This window comes from Fukomys damarensis, unplaced genomic scaffold (genome assembly GCF_012274545.1).
Source record: "Fukomys damarensis isolate Sample0158 unplaced genomic scaffold, DMR_v1.0_HiC HiC_scaffold_1, whole genome shotgun sequence".
Classification (NCBI taxonomy): domain Eukaryota; kingdom Metazoa; phylum Chordata; class Mammalia; order Rodentia; family Bathyergidae; genus Fukomys; species Fukomys damarensis.
Window position 1 is genome coordinate 50,592,606 of NW_022900913.1, and position 21,025 is coordinate 50,613,630.

The 21,025-nt window shown below is 42.3% G+C and overlaps 1 pseudogene; it reads right to left on the reverse strand.

Moving 5' to 3' along the window:
- Positions 1-2,696: 2,696 nt before the first annotated feature.
- Positions 2,697-15,194, reverse strand: LOC104871444 (annotated as a pseudogene).
- Between the last annotated feature and the right edge of the window lie 5,831 nt (positions 15,195-21,025).

Below are 21,025 nucleotides of genomic sequence, written 5' to 3' on the forward strand. Positions count from 1 at the left end.
TCAGTTTTGGTTTGAAATTTACTTTGTCTGCCAATAAGATTGCTACCCCTGTTTTTTTCTGGGCTCCTGTCACATGGAGAATTGTTTTCTGTCTTTTCACTTTCAGTCTATGGGCTTCTTTTTGCACTAGGTGTGTTTCTTGTATACAACATATTGTTGGATTTTGCTTCTTATTCCATTCTGCCAGTCTGTTTCTCTTGATTGGTGAGTTGAGGCCATTGACATTGCTGGTTATAACTGATATGTACTGACTTATTATTGACATGTTATTGACCCTTTGTTGACTCTTTTTACTTTTTTCACCTTCTTTTAATTTCTTGCCTTGCCTATTTGATTTTCTCTGTTGGGCCTCATGGTGCTGTTGCCTTCATTGTCTTTTTCTAGGATCTTGTTTAGAATTTCTTGTAGTGCTGGTTTGGTATTCATGTAGTTTCTCTGGTGTTCTTTGTCGTGGAAGTGTCTTATTTCCCCATCCAGTTTGAAAGAGAGTTTTGCTGGATACATCAGTCTAGGTTGGAGGTTGTTCTCTTTTAGTACTTGAAATATCTCATTCCAGGCTCTCCTTGCCCCAAGGGTTTGTGTTGAAAAGTCTGCTTTGATTCTGATGGGCTTTCCTTTGTATGTGATTTGTTTCTTTTCTCTTACTGCTTGTAGTATTTTGTTCTTCTGTTGTATTTCTGGGATCTTGATTATTATATGTCTAGGTGTAGATTTTTTTTTATTGTAGCTAGTTGGGGTCCTATATGCCTCAGTTATCTGAATGTCAAATTCTTCCCCTCTGTTTGGGATGTTTTCTGTCATTAATTCTGCGAACAGCTTTTTAAAGTCATTTGTCTTTTCTCCTGCTACTTCATGTATTCCTATCAGTCTTATGTTATTCTTCTTTGCATCATCTAGGAGTTGTTGGATTGATTTCTCAAGATGTCTTACTGTTTTTAAGAGACCTCTCTTTTCATGGTCACTGACTGCAATCTTATCTTCTATATCTGAGAGCCTATCTTCACATTCTTTTATTCTGTTGTGTACACTTTCAATAGAGTGTTTAATCTCCTGGATATCTGTTTGAATCTGTTTTATGGATTCCATTTCTTTCCTATGTTGGGCATTTATTTTTTCCATTTCTTTCTTATGCTGGGCCTTCATGGCTTCTATCATGGTCCTGAGCTCATCTATTTTTTTTGTCAGTTTCTGCTCTAGAGTCTCGAATCACAACTTCCGTTTTGCTCACTATCTCTATGGTTATCTGGGAAATTATTTCTGTTTTGAATTTTTCCAGAGCCTGATTGATCTGTTTTGTTACTTCCTGTGCTTTGAGTTCAGGGTGTCCTGGTGGTTCACTATCGGCCTTTTCATCCTCATTTGCCCTACTGTTTGCCATTGGTAAACTGGAAGTCTGTCCTTGTGTCTTGCTTAAGTGTTTTCTCATTTTAATTTTTGTTGTCGGACTGTCCTTGGTTTACTCTCTGGGTTATCACCCAAATCTTACTGATATAGTTGCGCCCTAGCTTCTGTGTCTCTAATGACCCACAGACATTCTCATCTTCATAACATCAGAGAAAACAGCTCATCAAATCAACCGCAATGCTTTACCCCAACTGATACAATCAGTCACACATTAAGATCAAGCACAACTTGGACACTGACCACCTGTGGTAGTCACTAGTCTATCACCCTTAAATCATTTGAATTAAATTGAAATCAAGAAGCAGTCCAGAACATGTCTGCAGTGAACAAAATTTCAATATAGTGTATTTGCCATTTAATGGCTCAGACAGAGTGAGGATGCAAGACCCCTGATCTCAGTTAGCTGATGGCTGAACCCCATGACACTGACTGACCTCAGGCTGCAAGGTCCAGATTGAGTTCCCCAATTTTCTGAATGGTTGAACTCCACAACGTTCTATTACAGGTTTCCCACGCCCTTTCTTTGAAGATGTTCAAAGTTGGGAACTCAGAAAAATACCCTTGATGACCACCTCTGTCTTTGCAGAGTGGGTCCAAAGACTGGCACAGTCAGGAGGTCTGAAAGTTCTGTGGGTGGGCTTATGGGGGTTCAGGAGTGCCCATGCGGCTACCTTCCTGGCACTGGAGCGATGGCGTCTGGGTTGGGAGCAGGCGTGGCTCTCCTTCCCACGGTGGATTGGGGCCCAGGATACCTTCCCAGCGCTTGAGCGATGGCTGCTGGGTCAGGAACAGGCATGGTCTCCTTCCTGCAGTGGATCGGGGCCCAGGCTACCTTCCCGGTGCTTGAACAATGGCGGCTGAGTCGGGAGCAGGCGTGGTTCTCCTCAGTGTGGCCATTTTCACTATGTTGATTCTTCCTACCCAGGAGGAGGAGATATCTTTCCATTTTCTTATATCCTCTTTGATCTCTTTTTTCAGAATGCTGTAGTTTTTAGTATAGAGATCTTTTGCTACTTTCGTTAGACTGATTCCTAGATACTTCATTTTTTTGAATGCTATTGTGAAGGGAATTGTTTGCCTAATTTCTTTCTCAGTGAGTCTGTTACTTGTGTACAAGAAGGCTATTGATTTTTTTAGTGTACTTTGAATTTTTTAGTACCACTCACTGATTAGGATAAAACAATTGCTGCCAAACTAAATCAGGATGCCTTATTTCACTCTACATGTAACATATTTTGCTATGTTTATTCTAAAAACGCACCACTAGGTTTTAGGATGTAAACTCTCATTTCCTAGCTTTTCTGTTGCAATCTGGCAGCTTTGAACTTTGAAGCTCTTTTTGCAGTTTCCTCTGCTGCTTTTGTCAGAATTTCTTTTCTCTCTGGAATGGTGGGTAGTACAGGTTAAGCCATGGCTGGGTGTGGTGTTGAGGATGATAAAAATTCTTTTTCTATTATAGTTCCAGAAAAACAGTCAGGTGCTTCCCACGAGGGCAACAGTTTCTTTTGATGCTTTTCTTCTTGTGGTTCCTCTTCCAAAATGTTCTCACTGGTGTCACTGCAAGTGGCTTCCTCACAGCTAATACTCCTCAAAATGCCCTTCATCAAATTCAGTAGCACTGCTTTCACTGGTATCACTGCAAACACTGTTCTCTCTGCTTTGAGCCTTGAGAATTGATTTACGAGGGACATATTCCCCATTCACAACATCAACCAAAAGTCTGTAAATGTCAGCCGGAGTTCTGATGGTAGGCAGCTCATGGGCAGAATGACCACTGCCAGAGCTATTTTTTTCATTTACATTTGGCTTTTTCTTTCTTTTCACTGAATTTTGAAGTAGTATTTTTCCCAGTATTTATTTGAACTTTCTTAGGTTCAACAGTATGAGAAAAGTATATGGTTGGTATAGAATTATCTCCAACCCCTGAAGCATCACGGTCATTTTCACTATCACTACCACCACCATCATCTTCATCATCATCATCATCTTCTTCATTACTGTAATAAGCATTTGAACCATTCACCAAACAGTTCAATTTACTATTCACTTGTCCTCTGAATAGTTCTGAATTTACAACACCCTTAGGGCAACTGCTGGGAGCAAGGGAGTCTGTTACTGGGTGTGTCACATTCATGTTTGTGTTTTGATCTTCTCTCTCCTCTTCAGAAGATGTTGTTATCTTCTCCATTTGTAATCACAGTATCTGGTTTACTGTCAAGTTCACCCAGTAATTCTTCTTGTCTCTCTAGTTCTTCAAGTCTATCCCACAGTTCCTTATCAACAAGAAAATCCTTGGATTTTACATCATTGACAAAATCTGCTTCAAAAATATCTGAAGTTTTTGGTTTAGAATGAGGTTTATGAGCAATTCGTTGTTTTCCTTTAAATTCGAAGTCACTTTCATTTCTTTCCTTTGTCAACAATATCACCTGCAGCATCACTCATTTTCTGCACTATGAATTCAACTGTAGATTCACAATTTTTCATCACTTTTAAAAAATCATCTGTTGTTTCTCATATCTGTTGAAGCCTTGGTTGCCAGCCTCTGAGAGGTGGTGAAAAATATTAGGAGGAGGGGGCCTACTGAAAATCAGTTACATCCCTACATGCACTGGAGGGTAAGTGGGATGTCAGCCCTCTGTTCTCTTTCTCCTTCCTGGCCACCACGAAGGATGTAGCTTTGGTCTGTCATGCCCTTCTCAGCACTATGTTCTGTCTCTCTGAAGTCCCAAAGCAGCAGGGCCAAACAACAAATGAATGAAAGCTTTGAAAGCTCCTTCCGGTGCTCAGACTGCTTTGTGGAGCACTTTGAAAACCAGTTGTCCCCAAGTAAAACAGTCATTTCATTGGTATGCACAAGTTTTCCTGGCATGACGGCAAAGGGGCCAAATGGGCAAAGTACCGAGTCTTTCTTGAACAGCATTATGGTCATTGTCTACCTTCTTCCAATGCTGGATTTTCTCTTGGCAGTTAGGGACCACCTTCTCCTGATCGGGGTGGAGTTGCACCACCTCCAGGGCATGCAGCACCAGGGCCAAGACTTGGAGTTAGGGGTTGGACAGGGGCTCCATGCTAGGGCTGGGGATGGGGGGGGCCCTCAGTGAGGCGAACAGTCCTAAAGAAGAGTGTATGGGAGCGGCCTGGCCGGTGGCTGCCCTGTGCCCACATGCTCGCCCTCATGCATAGTACCTGACACTGAGGAGCCTGCACCACCCACTGTGGCAGTCGCTTTTCTGTCCGGATCGCCCCTGGCCATATCTCACACGTGCGTGCAGTCTGCTGCTGCTGCCGCAGTCTTGGAGCAGCAGGCCACTGTAGAAATCAAAAGGTGCCCCTCTGGTGGCCGGGTCCAGCCAGGCATGGTTTCATATAATAATAATAATTGTTACTACTACTTTTCTGGTGTACAAAATATAATCATGTTTTCTGACTATACAGGTCTTCCTGTATATTCAGGAATTGTTTATATTGTTTATAAAAATAACCTTTTGATCCAGGTATTTTCCCTTCTCTTCTGCTCCACCTACTCATAATTACAGGTGCATTTGTAGGCACACACACTTTCCTTAGATGGCATCCTATCAAAAGTTAATAATTTAAATAAGAGTTTCTGGTTTTTTGTTTTTGTGTGTTTTTAGAGGGGATTAAATACATTTAGCAATGGCTGTTTTATACTAAGATGCATATTGAAGTTTGTTGCAAAGATAATGTCATCATGATTGTCATGCTAAAATATTATTATTATGTGTGGCTCTAGATTCAGTTTTTTCTGTTAATATTCTATAGGAGGAAATCAACTACTAGAGCAACCATGATTGACAAAAATAACAGCCCTCTAACTATATTTTAGATTCCAGGGTGCTTTCTATCCAGATAAAGTTATGATAGTTAAGTTCACTGCTCCTACTGTACTACTGATATCACTGATCTTATCTTCTGGGTGTTCAACCACCAAAGGTCAGAGACCAACAATAAAAGGTAACTGGACTAAGAAGTCAACCAAGGTCATCCAAGGTCATCAAAGATCTAAGGTATAAAGAAACCTTTTCTACAACACCTTACGTCTTTGGTAAGTCACCCAATCTCCTGAGCAGGGATATTACTGGGACACCAGAGGACAAATGTAATGTGTGCCAAAAGAGGGTCACCAAGAGAAAAATATCTACCACGCTTTCACTGAAAGCACTTGGCCAGGCAATGCCTGTGACCCATCCTAATGGCTGACACTGACAGAGGAGGTGAGAGGCTCTATGAATAGTTCCAAAATAATGCCTAAAGAGACTTAACTGACCTTGACAGAAAGCAAGATGTTCGTATTGATTAACACAGGTCTCACTTTAACTTGGTCTTAAATACCCATCAGAAAAGAATAACCAAAAGAGGCAGTCAATGAACAGACACTAGTGATAGAGCGATTTTTGAGGCCCAGAACTCCACCTCCCTATAAAACGACAGATCTCCAAGTAGTGAACCAGATAACCCAGTCTCAAAAAAGGCTACAACACCTATTTAATACCACCCTCCACTCTCTCCCTGTCAATATCTCAGACTGTTAGATGTGTATGTCCATTTAATCCTGCTTATTCACTCCAATTCCCATCCCCCTAGATGTTAACCTGTCTGTCTCAAATACTGGCAATTTATTCACAGTTCTGGGACCCTTTGCTACAGGTCTCCCACTCCCCACACAAATCACTAACCTAACATGCATGGGGCAAAATGACAATATCACTTGCCTTGCTTGCTCCCTCTTTATCTTGGAAGAGCGTCCATTCTGCCTGTCCAACGACTTGTACTTCATGTGTAATCAAGAGGCATTCCAATTGATGCATCAATCAGTCTGATGTTTTCTGTTACATATCCTTCCTTAGCACTCCCTTGACCATCTATACAGAAGCCCAGATGTCTAAACAAGTTCTCCCACAGAACACAATCAGAAAAAGGGCAGCTCCCTTTTTAGTCCCCTTCTTAATGGGACCGGGGGTCCTCACTGGGATGGCAACAGGGATTGTGGGCATTTCTACATCCACACATTTCTGTCAGGCCTTGTCCATAGAGATTTTGGAATACATGGATAAAGTAAACCAGTCCTTAAATACAGTACAAGATCAAATTCTATAGCAGCAGTCGTGTTACACAATAGAAGGACCTTTGACATGCTGACAGCAGCCCAAGGGGGAACATGCCAGGAGCTAGATGAAGAATGCTATTTTGTTAACCAGTCAGGGATTGTTAAAGCAAAGGTTAAAGAATTACATCAGTGCATCGAAGAGTGAAAAAGACAATGGCATTCTTGGTGAATAGACCAGATCTATTTCTGGCTTCCCAAATTATGCCTTGGCTACTTCCCTTTTGGGGCCCACTGGCTTGTATATGCTTTTTAATCATGTAAGGCCCTGTCTGCTTCACTGTTTTCAAAATTTCTTGCCAGAACACATGATGGTGTTTACCAACCAGACAGTCATGGAACTCATCACAGTGGGGTACTACTGGCCACTGCGGCAGAGGGAAGAAGCCCCCACCTACCACTGCCCCACCAGATCCAGGTTTAGCCCCAACTGTTCCCCCGCTGTCAGCTTGAAGAAGCTCCAGAAGAAGAGATATTTGCCCAATAACCACAAAACAAAAAGCCTGGAATATTGGATTTCCCTTGCCTTAAGATGGCCGCCACATGGAATAGACGCCTCCATGTTAAAATATGGATTTTCCCAACAAAGGACAGACTTCTTCCCATCATTCCTCTTCTCCTGCCAAAACAGTAACCTGATACTTGCTACCTCCTAGCAGCTAGGGATGTTACAAGTCCCTCCTAGTGATGTCACAGGCTCCTCCAGTCTCTTAATTCTACCTCACTCAACTCCATCCCAGCTCAGGCTAACCCAACCCTGTTTCTATAAAGGAAGCTCCCTGTTCTGCCATGTTGCTTTTCTCTTCTGTGTTTGGGGAAAGCCCTACAGATCCTTCCCATAATAAAAGCTTGTTATGGTTTAAAAAAAAAAAAAAAAAAAAAAAAAAAAAAAAAAAAAAAAAAAAATTTCATGTCAAAACCAAAGCAAGCATATACACTCAGAGAAATGAACTAATTGGACACAAAGCTACAGAATGAGAAGCCAAATGAAACCCAAGAGGAAAAATAAAATGTTACAGTAATACTTCTGGTCACAGAAATAACAAGGAAGACCTTAAAGGCAGTCAGGAAAAGCTACCAATAACAATTGATAAGACAAACAAGTAACAAAGTGACTGCTGTATTGCTGTTTCAAAAGCAAAAAGGGAAGGCAAAAAGTACCAGAATGGAAGTCTATATTCAGTGAAGTATTTTTTTTTTTATTATTTTCTGGGTTTATTTATTTATTTATTTATTTTTGGTATTGGGGATCAAACTTGGGTCCTTGCGCTTGCAAAGCAGGTGGTGGAATCACTGAGCTAAATCCCTGGCCCTATTATTTTCTATTTTTGAGGCAGGGTCTTGCTGTATATTCCAGGCTGGCCTTAAACACCATGCAAGCCAGGCTGGCCTCAGATTTACAGTGATCCCACTGTCTCAGCCTCCAGAATGCTGGGATTATAGTGTCGGCATTTCACCAGGCACAGCTGAATGTATTTTATTATTATTATTATTATTATTATTTGGTACTGGGGATCGAACTCAGGTTCTTGCGCTTGTGAGGCAGGCGGCGGAACCACTGAGCTAAATCCCAGGCCCATATATATTTTTTTAAGATGGGGGTCTCCATATGCTCCTGCTGCAACCTCCTGAGTCAGTGAGATGACAGGCATGCTCTTTTTTTTTTGTACCAGGGATAGAACTCGACCTTGCACTTGCGATACAGGTGTGGTACCACTGAGCTAACTCCCAAGCCCTGGTGAAAGTATTTTAAAGGATGAGGTAAACTGGCTGCATTTCTTTCAGTGTCCTTTTCTATCAAAATACCTTATTTCACTGTCATTTTGTAATCATATTTTATAGGACCTATGATTCCAGATTGTCATGCGCTCTTCTTTCAGTAGTTTAATTTTCCTGCATTTCCTTCTGATTGGTGTTAATTCTTATGAGAATCATACATTACTCTTAATAGTGTCCTCTTTAAGTAAGATATTTACATCTTTGACTTTTACTTTTTTATCACTGTTTTTTAATAATTTGACTACAATGTGACCAGATCTTAGTTTCTCTTACTTTGCTTGTTTAAAAACTTTTTCTCAGTTCCTGGAGTCTAGTGAAACTCATCTTGGAAAAAAGAGAATGCATACTATTAGACATTAAAAATGGAATTTCAAGGGCCAGGGATGTAGCTCAGCAGCACAGCACCTGCCTGGCAAGTGCAAGGTTTTGAGTTTGATCCCTGGTACCCCTCCTCCAAAAAAAATAAAAATAAAAAACTGGAATTTTATTATATATATTAAAATATTAAAGGCATCATATGAACAACTTTATGCTAATAATTTAGAACTGTATATAAACAAAATGATACACTAATCTAGTGAACTAACAGATGTACCTACAACAAATCTGCATAACTACAGGGACAGGTTAGTAGTCCTTAAAAAATATAATTGACACAAACCTCAGAATATTAGGAAAGTTCTTAATACTTTTTTTTTTTGTACCAGGGATCGAACTCATGACCTTGCATTTGTGAGACAGGCAGCAGCGCCACTGAGCTAAATCCCTGGCCCAACTGTTTTGTTTATTTGTTTTAAGAAAATGTAGAAACTAGGTTACTCAGGCTGGCCTCAAACTTGGGATCACCCTGCCTTAGCCTCCTGAGAAGCTAGGATTATAGGCGTATGCCACCTTGCCTAACTGGGGATTGAATTTATATAAAAGAGCAGAAAATACCATGTAGCATTTTCAGTAAAAGCAGCAAACCTGAAAGTAAATGAATGAAGAAGATCCACAGTTCTGCTAATCTCAGTTATAGTACTGGTTGGGGTCAAATGGTGGCCCACACTCATCTACATCCTTTATCAACTCTAACATTCTCGTTTTGTCCTTGGGTGGTGTCCAAGGAGTTCCACCAATAAAAGATAGGGATCTCAGTTTGGCTTTCTGAGTATGTTCTTGACTCATCACAGAAAAAGAATTTCAGGACATGTCAGTAAGAGGCATAAACAGACTTTCTTAGGCGAAGCTAAAGAAATATACACTTGGAGAAATCAGAGTGCAGGACCTTGAGAGAGAGGCACACCATGATCTGGGGTTGGGGGATATCTGCATTCTTGGAGGTATCTTAGATGAGTGATATAAGATGTTTTGCCTAAAAACATTCTTCAAACACTGTGAATCTGTTTTTTTAATCTCAGATTCAGGTTCTTGTCCTTTTTCTCTCAAGTAGGTTAATTTGTGGACTTAGAGTTTATCATTAAGGGATTTGGGTGTAAAGGGCCTAGAAAAATAAACAAGCTTGTGGAGCACAGGCCAACCTGGGTAATACGTATGTGGGGTACAGAGATGAATAATCTCAGGCAACTTTGTGTCCTGAAATTGTAGCTTTTTTTTGTTTTTCTTTTGGCTCATTTGAGACAGACTCTTACTGTGTAATCCAGGCTGGCTTTAAACTTGTGACAGTCCTGCCTCAGCCTCCAGAGTGCTGGGATTACAGACCTGTGACACTACATCCAGCATCCTTATCTCCTTTCTACCTATCTTTATTTCTTCTACCCTAACCCGTGTACTTCTTCAAACTTCTCCAAAGTCACCGCTTGATTCTCAGTCCAATAAATACATTAAAAAGTTTTAATGTATGTGTTTTTCATTTTTCCCTGTTCATTTACTGGATCTTTACTGGATCTTTCTCTCTCCTCTCTCCCTCTCTCCCTCCCCCCCCCTCTTTCTCTCTCTGTACCAGGGATCAACCTCAGGACCTTGTGCTTGCAAGGCACGCAGTGGCACCACTGAGCTAAATCTCTAGCCCTAGACCTTATCTTTCTTGTGTTTGGTTTCTTGTTGGCTCTTACGGACCTGACCCTACTTGTGTGGAACTTTGAAATGTTGTCAAACTTTGAAATGATATATTATTTTGATTTAGAAGATGCTGGGTTAGTCTGAGGGCTTAACTGAATCCTCTGGATGATGAAATATGTGCAGACCGGGGACAGTGAGAATGATTTAGCCTTTGGAGACAATGTGGCATGGAGATTCTGCGCTTATAAAACATGTTTCTGAGGTCTAGGGTGGAACATCTGAGAGTGGCCAGAGAGGAGGGAGACAGGCCCAAGTTTGGGAAGTTTTGCTGAGATTCTTGAGATTCTTTTCCCTTTGCTTCTTTAAACTGTTCCACATAACTCTTTGTCTCAATAGTCACATTGTATCTAATAATGAGCACGGTTTATTCCTGTCATCTTTCAGAATGACACTTTTATTCTTCCTTCTCTAATTCTTTTTCCTTTTCAAAACTTTTTGCTCACTTAACTTTGATGACTATCCTCTTTGTTCACTCTCCTCCTGGCTTGGTTTGGGTTTCAGTTTTTATTTCTTGTCCCTTTAATATTACCCACTGCACTTTTGCTACAAGTGTTTCTTGCCTAACTATATCTACTTTCAATTTGAAATCACAAGCTATACCAGTTCTAGATATTTTCTCTAAATTTCAGAAACCTTTCCATAATGAATCTCAATAGTTTCTGTTCCTTTCTCATAGAGCTGCTCTTCCTTTGTGTGTGTGTGTGTTGTTTGTTTTTTTTTTTTTTGTTTTTTGTTTTGGTACTGGGGGTTGAACTAGGGTCCTTGCCTTTGCCAGGCAGGCGGTGGAACCACTGAGCTAAATTCCCAGGCTTTCCTTTGTGTTTTGAGACCTAATTTATGGCATCCTTCCCTAATCTTCCAAAGGAGAAACCCAGCCTTCTCCCTCTGCTTTATTATTCACAGTAGATTACCTGGTCTGTCAAGTGTATCACTTTTATGACTTCTGAAATTAGTGGTTCTCAAAATGGAGATTTTGCAGACTATCCACAGTATCACCTGAGAACTTGTTAAAAATTTAAAATTTCAGACCCCACTGCAGATCTACTGAATCTGAAACTCTGGGTGTGGGGCCAGCAATCTGCTGCTCCACATGCCCCCTGGGGGCTTTCTGACACCACACCCCATAGTCTGAGTTCTGCTGTTCTAAACCAGTTGTCAATTCTAAGGATCCATGGTTAGGCTTCAAGAGGACCAAAAAGTACAGGTTACTGTAGCTAAAACTAAAAGTATGTCCATATATATTTTCCTCAGGAGGTAACTTTTTTTCAGTCTACCTTCAGGTGGGTGCAGTGATTCCCAGATTTGGGTCTATTGTTTTCCATTATTACCTCCATTTCCCCTTGTTCAAAACTGCTTTACAACTACTTCCCAGGTCCTTTGCCTCTGGCTTCTACCCTTTTCAATGTATGTCTGTGTTGCAGTGATGGTAATCATTTTACCCACAAATAGCCTCATGGTCACACTCATGTTCGCACTCCTACTCTAAAGTCTTCAATGGCTCCCATCAGCTAATAATAAAGTGATCTCTTAAGGTGACAATATCTTTCATTAAGGTTTCCCAACACCTTAAGGGGATTGAAGAGAGTGTTGAAGTACATCCTCAGCCCTTTTTGAGACAGGGTCTTGCTAAGTTGTCCAGGCTGGCCTTGAACTTGTGATCCTCCTGCCTCTGTTTACTGTGTAGCTGGCCAGTGCACTTATGGCTTATTCTTTTATGCATCTCTAGTCATGCTTGGCCTTTGATCCTACAATAATAAACCTGGAATATTCCAGGGTTCACTTGGGCTCTTATACTTCCCTGTCTAAGTACAGTCTGCATGCTTGGTCTAGAATGCCTTTCACTGCTCCTCCCTCCCTCCTTGCCTGGCTAATTCCTGTTTGCTCAAGTGCTAGCTTTTTTGGCAAGTCTTCTATTAGGACTAGGTTTAAGTGGTACTCTTTTGTGCTCCCAGGTCCCTTCTGTGTATCCCTATGGTAACAGTTCTCATACATTTGTCTTAGGATCCCTTACATGCTTAAAAATCATTGAGACCCTGAAACAGCTTTTCTATATGGGACATCTATGTATATTTACCATATTAGAAGTAAGCTCAAAATTTTAATATTTTAAAAAACTCATTTAACAACAGCAGTTAGAAATCCATTGTGTTAATATAAATGTTATTCTCCCAATTTGCTTAAATGTTTTTTGTTCTAAAATTAAGTGATAATGCCAGTACAACATACCAAAACTTAAGAGAGTCAATGAAAGCAATTCTACAGAGAAATTTATAGTGGGGAATTCCCATATCAGAAAAACAGAGTGAGCTCAAATAGCCTAATGTGGAACCTGAAGCTTCTAGAAAAAGAAAAGCAAGTCAAGCCCAAAGCTCAAATTACGGGAGGAAATTATAAAGATCAGAGAAGAAATTAATGCAATGGAGACTAAGAAAATAATACAAAGAATCAATGAATTGAAGAATTCATTATTTGAAATATTAAATAAAATTGACAAACCCTTAGCCAACCTTATCCAAAAAAGGAAAATAGCGACTAAAATTTATGCAATAAGGAATGAAAAGAGTGAAATCACAATAGATCCTTCAGAAATCCAGAAGACCATCAGTACCTACTTCAACAACCCATATTCTAATAAGATGAAAAGCACAGAAGAAATGGACAGATTCCTAGACACATATGAATTACCAAAGCTGAATCAACAAGATATAAAAATTCTAAATAAACCAATATCAGCCAATAAAAGTAAAGCTATAATTAAAAATCTACCAACAAAGAAAATCTCAAGCCCTGATGGATTCAATGCTGAATTCTACACAAAATTTAGAGAAGATCTAATGCCACTACTTGTCAAGCATTTTAAATAGAAAGGCAATAAATACTCCCAAAGTCATTCCTAAAAACAAACATTATTCTCATACCAAAACCAGAGAAGGATCCAACCAAAAGAAAGAACTATAGGCCAATCCCTAATGAACATAGATGTAAAATTCCTCTGGCAAACAGGATGCAGCAAGTCATCAAGCAGGTTATATACCATGACCAAGTAGGATTCATCTCAGGGGTGCAGGGATGGTTTAATATACACAAAACAATAAATGTAATACATCATTCATATTAAGAGAGGACAAAAATCACCTGAGTATCTCAACAGATGAAGAAAAGCATTTGACAAAGTCCAACACCACATTCATGATTAAAATCCTACTGAAAATTGGAATAGATAGTCTTTATCACAATCTTATAAAAGCTATCTATGAAAACCAACAGCCAACATAATACTAAATGGACAAAAACTGAAAGCTATCACTTTAAAATCAGGAACAAGACAAGGATGGCCACTTTTACCACTCCTATTCAATATAGGATCATTACACAAGAGCATTTAGACAAGAGAAAGAAATAAAAGGAGAAAGAATAGAAAAGGAAAATGTTAATCATTATTTGTGGATGACATGATGCTCTACACAGGAGACCCCAAACATTCAACCAAAAGACTTCTAGATTTAATAAGTAAATTCAGTAGACTAGTTGGATACAAAAAAGGTCAGCACTCAAGAATCAATAGCCTTCCTGTACACAAATAACAAACTCACTTGTAAGACTTAAGTCTCACTTTTACTCCTGGAGTGTGAACAGCCAAGAGGCTTCCACGATGCTGGGCTCAGAAGCTCAGCGAGGCTCCAGGAGCTTGTCGGACAGCGAGAGTCACCCAGGAAGGAACACACCAGGCAAGTTGGCAAATAGACCTTTATTAGTCTGGCCAGACGGCACTCCCCAAGCTAAGTAGCTCAGAGAGGCGGTTAGCTCAGAAACAGAGGCCATTTTATATAGGGCTAAGGGGGGATTTACACTTAAAACTTACAGGAAGAGGGCAAAGGCAAAGAATCAGTTGATCTGAGCTAGTGTTCATCAAGCATATACTTGACCATCACGTACTAATGATCAGCAGAGCGATTATCCATTATGCCATTTACAACTTAGATTATAATGTTCAGAACATTCAACTACAAGCAAGTAAGGAGTGGCGTGATTTGTGTTGGGTCTCTGTGTTCACTACAGTTTCCATTTAGTTTCCCAGCTACTTCAAAGCAGTTACCTAACAATTCACAATTAATCACTAGTTATCCTATAAGGGATGGGGGGGAGCGACAGTCTCTATGTCGTTTGCTGGTCAACATGGAGTTGCTCTGGTTCAGTCAGGCTCTTACATTCCCCACTGAGTTTTGGACCTAAATCAAATCTTTGATTTACTTATATCTGACTCTGGACCTTAATAAAGGAACACATTGTAAAAGACAACAAGTTATTGCAATACAAAATCCTAATGCCATTACACAGAGTATCAGTTGTTTTACCCAGGTAATGTCACTTGTCCCCAATTGTAACTATCCAAATAACTGAGATTTACTTGTGGGAAATTTTTAAACATAGTATATGGTCTAATACTTTCAAGTGGGGTGCATACTGGAACCAAACAACTTCCAAGCACATAATGAAAATTTACATCAGCATTTAAACATATTTCAGACAAATTTAAGGATTCAGCTAATTGCACCCAAACATTTTTAGTATGACCTAAGTTCTCTTTGGACAACTCTATTATTGTCCCAAGGGAAATCACCCAGATCATAATGAAGGTCCAGTTGAGCGGAATTTTACTTTCAATTCTCCGGGTTTGCTGACAATGCTCCATTTTCCGTGCACCTCTGGGCTGTTGTCCGGTCCGGACTTGAGGTGGTTGCGATGGATCCACGTCGGGTGTCCTACAACCTTCACAGCCAGAGGAGTAGACAGGACAACTGGAAAAGGACCCTTCCACCATAGTTCCAAGGTCTTGGAGTCAAATCTACAAATATAAACCAGTTCTCCCGGCTTATGGGGCAGTGGCTGTAGAGGTTTCTCATGAGGAAGGATCAGAGATCCTCTAACCTGGTCTTGTAGTTAAGACTGTATTTCATGTAAAGCTCTCAGAGACTTAAGCAACCTCAGGTGAGAGAATTTCTCCTTTAATTCCATGTCTATATGGGGAACCAAGCGGGGAGTACGCCCATAGATAATTTGGAAGGGTGACAGATTCAGAGGAGGCTTGGGAGTACATCGAATACACAATAGAGCAAAAGGGAGAAGCTCCACCCAACTTAATTCAGTCTCTAGGCTCAATTTAGTTAAAATCTCTTTTAGTGTTCTGTTAGTTCTTTCTACCTGTCCTGAACTTTGAGGTCTGTAAGCACAATGTAAATTCAATCTAATTCCAATGCTTAGGCTAATCAGTTTAGACACTTTAGCCGTGAAGGCTGGGCCATTGTCGGACCCCAGGGCTAAGGGCAAGCCAAATCAGTGAACTATCTCAGTCAGAAGCTTTTTTAGTGTTACCTCAGCTGTTTCCTTTTTAGTAGGATATGCCTCTATCCACCCTGAGAATGTGCCTATGAAAACTAACAGATATTTGTAACCATACATGCCTAGTTTCATTTCGGTGAAGTCCAGTTCCCAGTGTTCTCCAGGAGTCAGTCCCCTATATTGGACCCCTGGGGGCCCAGTTACCCGACTGGTGTTTACCTTGAGGCAGGTGGGGCACCATCTCACTTTGTTCCGGGCCTTCTGAGCTAATTCTCTGCTGACAAAGTTGGGCCGTAGCAGGGCCATTATCCTCTTTTCTCCTAGGTGGGTGGATTCATGGAGCTCATTTAGTAAAGTGTTGGCCACCGTGGCTGGCAGAACGACCTTCCCTTCATCTGTCGTCCACCATCCATGCTTTCCTTTGGTCCAGTGGTTCTTACTCATCTCCGTTATTTCTTCCTCCGTATATTCAGGCCTCTTTGGGAGCATGGGTGTAGGTGGCAGCACCATTTGTTTCCCCACAGATTTTTGGGCAGCTTGCTTTGCTGCCTGGTCAGCTGCGTTGTTTCCAATCGCTTCAGGGCTGGAATTCCTTTGATGTCCACAGCAGTGAATGATGGCAACCTCCCTTGGCAGCCAAATGGCTTGCAGCAGAGCCAATATCTCAACTTTGCTTTTAATTTCTTTCCCATCTGATGTTAAAAGTTCTCTATTCTGGTAAATTTCTCCATGTACATGGGCAGTAGCAAAAGCATAACGGCTATCAGTGAAAATATTTATCTTTTTTCCTTTTCCTAATTCCAGAGCCTTAGTTAAAGCAATCAGTTCGGCTTTCTGTGCTGACATCCCTTGGGGCAGCCCTTGTTCCCATACTACCTGTTGATCCTGATTGACTATTGCTGCTTCCGCATATCATACACCTTCACATACAAAAGTGCATCCATCAGTGTAGTATGTTGCCTCAAGTTGGGGAAGGGCCAGGTCCATCAGATCTGGACGTCCTCCCAGCATATTTTCAAGAGTCTCAAGGCAGTCATGGATGGGCAGTTGGTCATCTGACTCAGGGAGCAGACTAGCAGAATTCAGGTTAGATGTTGTGGCAAATTTAATGAGCGGCTGTTCTAACAAGCGTCCCTGGTACTGCAACAATCTAGCATTTGATAGCCATCTACTTGGTGAGTTGTGCAGCAGGGGCTCAATGGCATGAGGAGTGATCAGAGTCAGATCCTGGCCAAAAGTCAATTTATCAGCTTCCCGAGTTAAAGCAGCAGCCACAACTACCATCCTTAAATAAGATGGCCATCCTCTGGCCACTGGGTCAAGTCTTTTGGACAGATAGGCTATAGGTCACTTCCAAGGCCCCAAAGACTGCGTGATCACTCCTTTTGCCACTCTGTTCCTCTCTGCCACATATAAGGTGAATGGTTTATTTAAATCAGGCAGGGCTAAGGCTGGCGCTGTGGTGAGCACAGTCTTGAGTGTCTGGAATGCTTGCTGGCAAGCCTCTGTCCATTCAAGGGGTGTGTTTCCCCCCCTCCGTAGCCTCATGCAGGGGTTTGGCAATTTCAGCAAAGCTAGGTATCCAGATTCTGCAGTATCCTATGGCCCCCAGGAATGCACGCACCTGCTTCTTTGAGCTGGGTGTGGGGATCTGAAGGATCGCTGACACCCTGGATTCAGCTAACTTTCTTTTTCCTTTTTCAAGAACATAACCCAAGTAAGTTACCTTGGTTTTGCAGAACTGGGCTTTCTTCCAGGACACTCGATATCCCAGACCTTGTAGGGCCTCCAGGAGTCCCTCGGTGGCTCTTGTAGATCTCTGCTGAGAGCTTCCCCAAACAGTGTGGGGGAGTTTTAAAGCCTTGTGGCAATTGAGTCCATGTCAATTGTCCAGTAGTTCCAGTGTCCGGGTCTGTCCATTCAAATGCAAAGAGCAGCTGGCTTACTGGTGCCAGGGGCAGGCTGAAAAATGCATCTTTGAGATCAAGGACTGAGTACCATACATGTGCAGGCGGAATGAGGCTCAGCAGTGTGTAGGGGTTCGGTACCGTCAGGTGGATGGTCTCCCGACTGTTTACCTCCACCTGGCTGTTTACCTCCCACAAGTCCTGTTCTGGAGAATTTTCTTCTTCTCCGATTAGTTTAAATTCTTCTTATTTCCCCATTTCATTTTTCTCCCCTTCTGTATAAAACCCTCTTCTGCCATCATCATTATATTTGCCCTTGCCATCTTTTTAGTTATTCTATCTTCAGGTGGATCCCTGTTTGTGAACACCTTCATTGCTACACTTATCAATTTTTCCCTATTCTCTCCTTCAAAGCCCTCAATTCTCTGTAATTTTTTCCGAATATCTGGGGCTGACTGAGTTACAAAAACCAGATTAATTGCCTGCCTGTTCGCTGGAGCATCTGGGTCAGTTGGAATGTACGTGCGGTACCCCTCCAGTAAACGCTCCAGGAAGGCAGAGGGGGATTCCTCAGGCCCTTGTAGGACCTCGCTTACCTTGCTCAAATTGGTAGGCTTGGGAGCGGCTCCCTTAAGGCCGGCCAGGAGATGCTGATGGTAGTTGCGAAGAGCTTCCTTACCTCCGGTGGAATTTGATTCCCATTTGGGACGGAAGATGGGGAGTTGTGCTTCAACTCGGGCCTGTTGTTGTTGGTCGTCAACAAGCCCCTCAGCTCCCCCCAGCACTGACCAAATCGCGTGCCTTTTAATTCTTTCTCGTTCCTTGGATGTGAACAGAGCCTGTAACAGTTGCTGACAATCATTCCAGGTGGGGTCATGGGTATTAAACACAGACCGAGGAGGGAGATTAGGGCTTGCGGCTTCTCAGAGAATGGGGGATTCTGGTGCTTCCAGTTATATAAATCACTTGTAGAGAAAGGAATGTACACATAATGACCTTGTTCTATTTCTCTCAATGGGAGCACAGGGACTGGGTCTGGTCTCTCCTGGGGCGCCTCCAGGGGCCCATAAGCAGAGCCCCCTCGGGTATGGGAAGGAGAGGTAGTGGAATCCGGGATCTCCCCTTCTTTCGGGGGAGATGGGTAGATGGACTTAACTTTTGCCTCCCCAGGGGATGGTTCTGCATACGGAGGGGGTCTTACCCTGGGGTCAGTAGGCTGTAAGGGGTCCGGCTCCTGGGAGAACACTGGCCTGGGTGCCTGCTGCTTTGCGGACTTTATCCCATTTGGTACCATTACCAGAATACGAGAACTGGTGCACAGGGAGTAGTGCTGCAACCATGCTGGAGGTTCTTCACAGGCCTGGACCCAGATATTAACATAAGGTCAGGGTGGCCAGGGTGTTCAATGACCTTAGCCCATACTGCCTGACAAAGTCTTGGTTCAAAAGAACCTTCAGCTGGCCAGCCCACTCCGAAGGCGGGCCACTCCAAGTTGCAGAGGGTTCGGAGTTTCCCTGGAGAAAATTTCATTCCATACTCATCTTCTGCTCAGGGGAAAAAGCCAATTTAAAGTTAGTGAGAAAACAGTCCAACGGGGTATTTTTGGAGCTCAATCCTCCCATCTTGTTCCTAGGAATGAATGCAAACTTAACACTCAACAGACAGGACACAGACAAGACACACAGGCGCCACACAAAAGAAGAAGAACTTAGATTCTACCCGGAATCCTCGTCAGGGCCGGGGTCAGATGAGGCTTCCCGGCTCGTCAGCCACCTCTATCCTGACATCAAATGGTTGCAACTGATTAAAAACTTACCTCTGGAGGCTTTTCAGGTCTATGTCTGAGAATCTCCAGCTGGATCCTGTGACAGAGAATCTCGGCTGGATTTACAGTTCCCACTTGGGGATCTCGCTGGGGCCTCCAAGCCTCGTCAGGGCCGGGGTCAGATGAGGCTTCCCGGCTCGTCAGCCACCTCTATCCTGACATCAAATGGTTGCAACTGATTAAAAACTTACCTCTGGAGGCTTTTCAGGTCTATGTCTGAGAATCTCCAGCTGGATCCTGTGACAGAGAATCTCGGCTGGATTTACAGTTCCCACTTGGGGATCTCGCTGGGGCCTCCAAGATGTAAGACTCTTACTCCTGGAGCGTGAACAGCCAAGAGGCTTCCACGATGCTGGGCTCAGAAACTCAGCGAGGCTCCAGGAGCTAGCTCAGAGAGGCGGCTAGCTCAGAAACAGAGGCCATTTTATATAGGGCTAAGGGGGGGTTTACACTTAAAACTTACAGGAAGAGGGCAAAGGCAAAGAATCAGTTGATCTGAGCTAGTGTTCATCAAGCATATACTTGACCATCACGTACTAATGATCAGCAGAGCGATTATCCATTATGCCATTTACAACTTAGATTATAATGTTCAGAACATTCAACTACAGGCAAGTAAGGAGTGGCGTGATTTGTGTTGGGTCTCTGTGTTCACTACAGTTTCCATTTAGTTTCCCAGCTACTTCAAAGCAGTTACCTAACAATTCACAATTAATCATTAGTTATCCTATAAGGGATGGCGGGGAGAGACAGTCTCTATGTCGTTTGCTGGTCAACATGGAGTCGCTCTGGTTCAGTCAGGCTCTTACACACTGAGAGGGAAAACCTTTCACAATAGCTTCCAAAAAAATGAAATTTCTAGGAATCAATCTAATGAAGTAAAAGACCTTTACATGGAAAGCTATAGTACTCTGAAAAAGGAGATTAAAGAGGACATCAGAAAAGTGGAAAGAGGGCCAGGAATTGAGCTCCATTGTTCCACTGCCTGGCTCACAAGCACAAGGTCCTGAGTTTGATCCCCAGTACCAAACAAACAAACAAAAAACAAAAAACAAAAATAAAAACAAAAACAAAAAACAAAAAAAAGGAAAGATATCCCTTGTTCTTGGGTAGAAAGAACCAATATAGTGAAAATGGCCATATTTCCAAAATACTTATACAGATTTAATGCAATCCTGATAAAAATTCCTATAGCATAAGTCACAGAATTAGATAAAACAATCCTAAAATTCATTTGGAACAGAAGAGAGCTAAAATAGCAAAGTCAATTTTAGGCAACAAAGGCAAAGTGGGGGCATCAAAATCCCTGATTTGAAATTATACAAAGCTACTGTGATAAAAACAGATGGTACTGACCTGCCTGTCTGCGATCACCCGGCGGCGTGCGCGTGAGCTCCCGGCCTGCGCGGGAGCTCCCGGCCTGCGCGACAACAGACCCAGGAAGGACCCAAGGACCCCAGAGGGGGATTTTTTCAGCTGCCTGCCTACCTGCCTGTCTGCGATCACCCGGCGGCGTGCGCGTGAGCTCCCGGCCTGCGCGGGAGCTCCCGGCCTGCGCGACAACAGACCCAGGAAGGACCC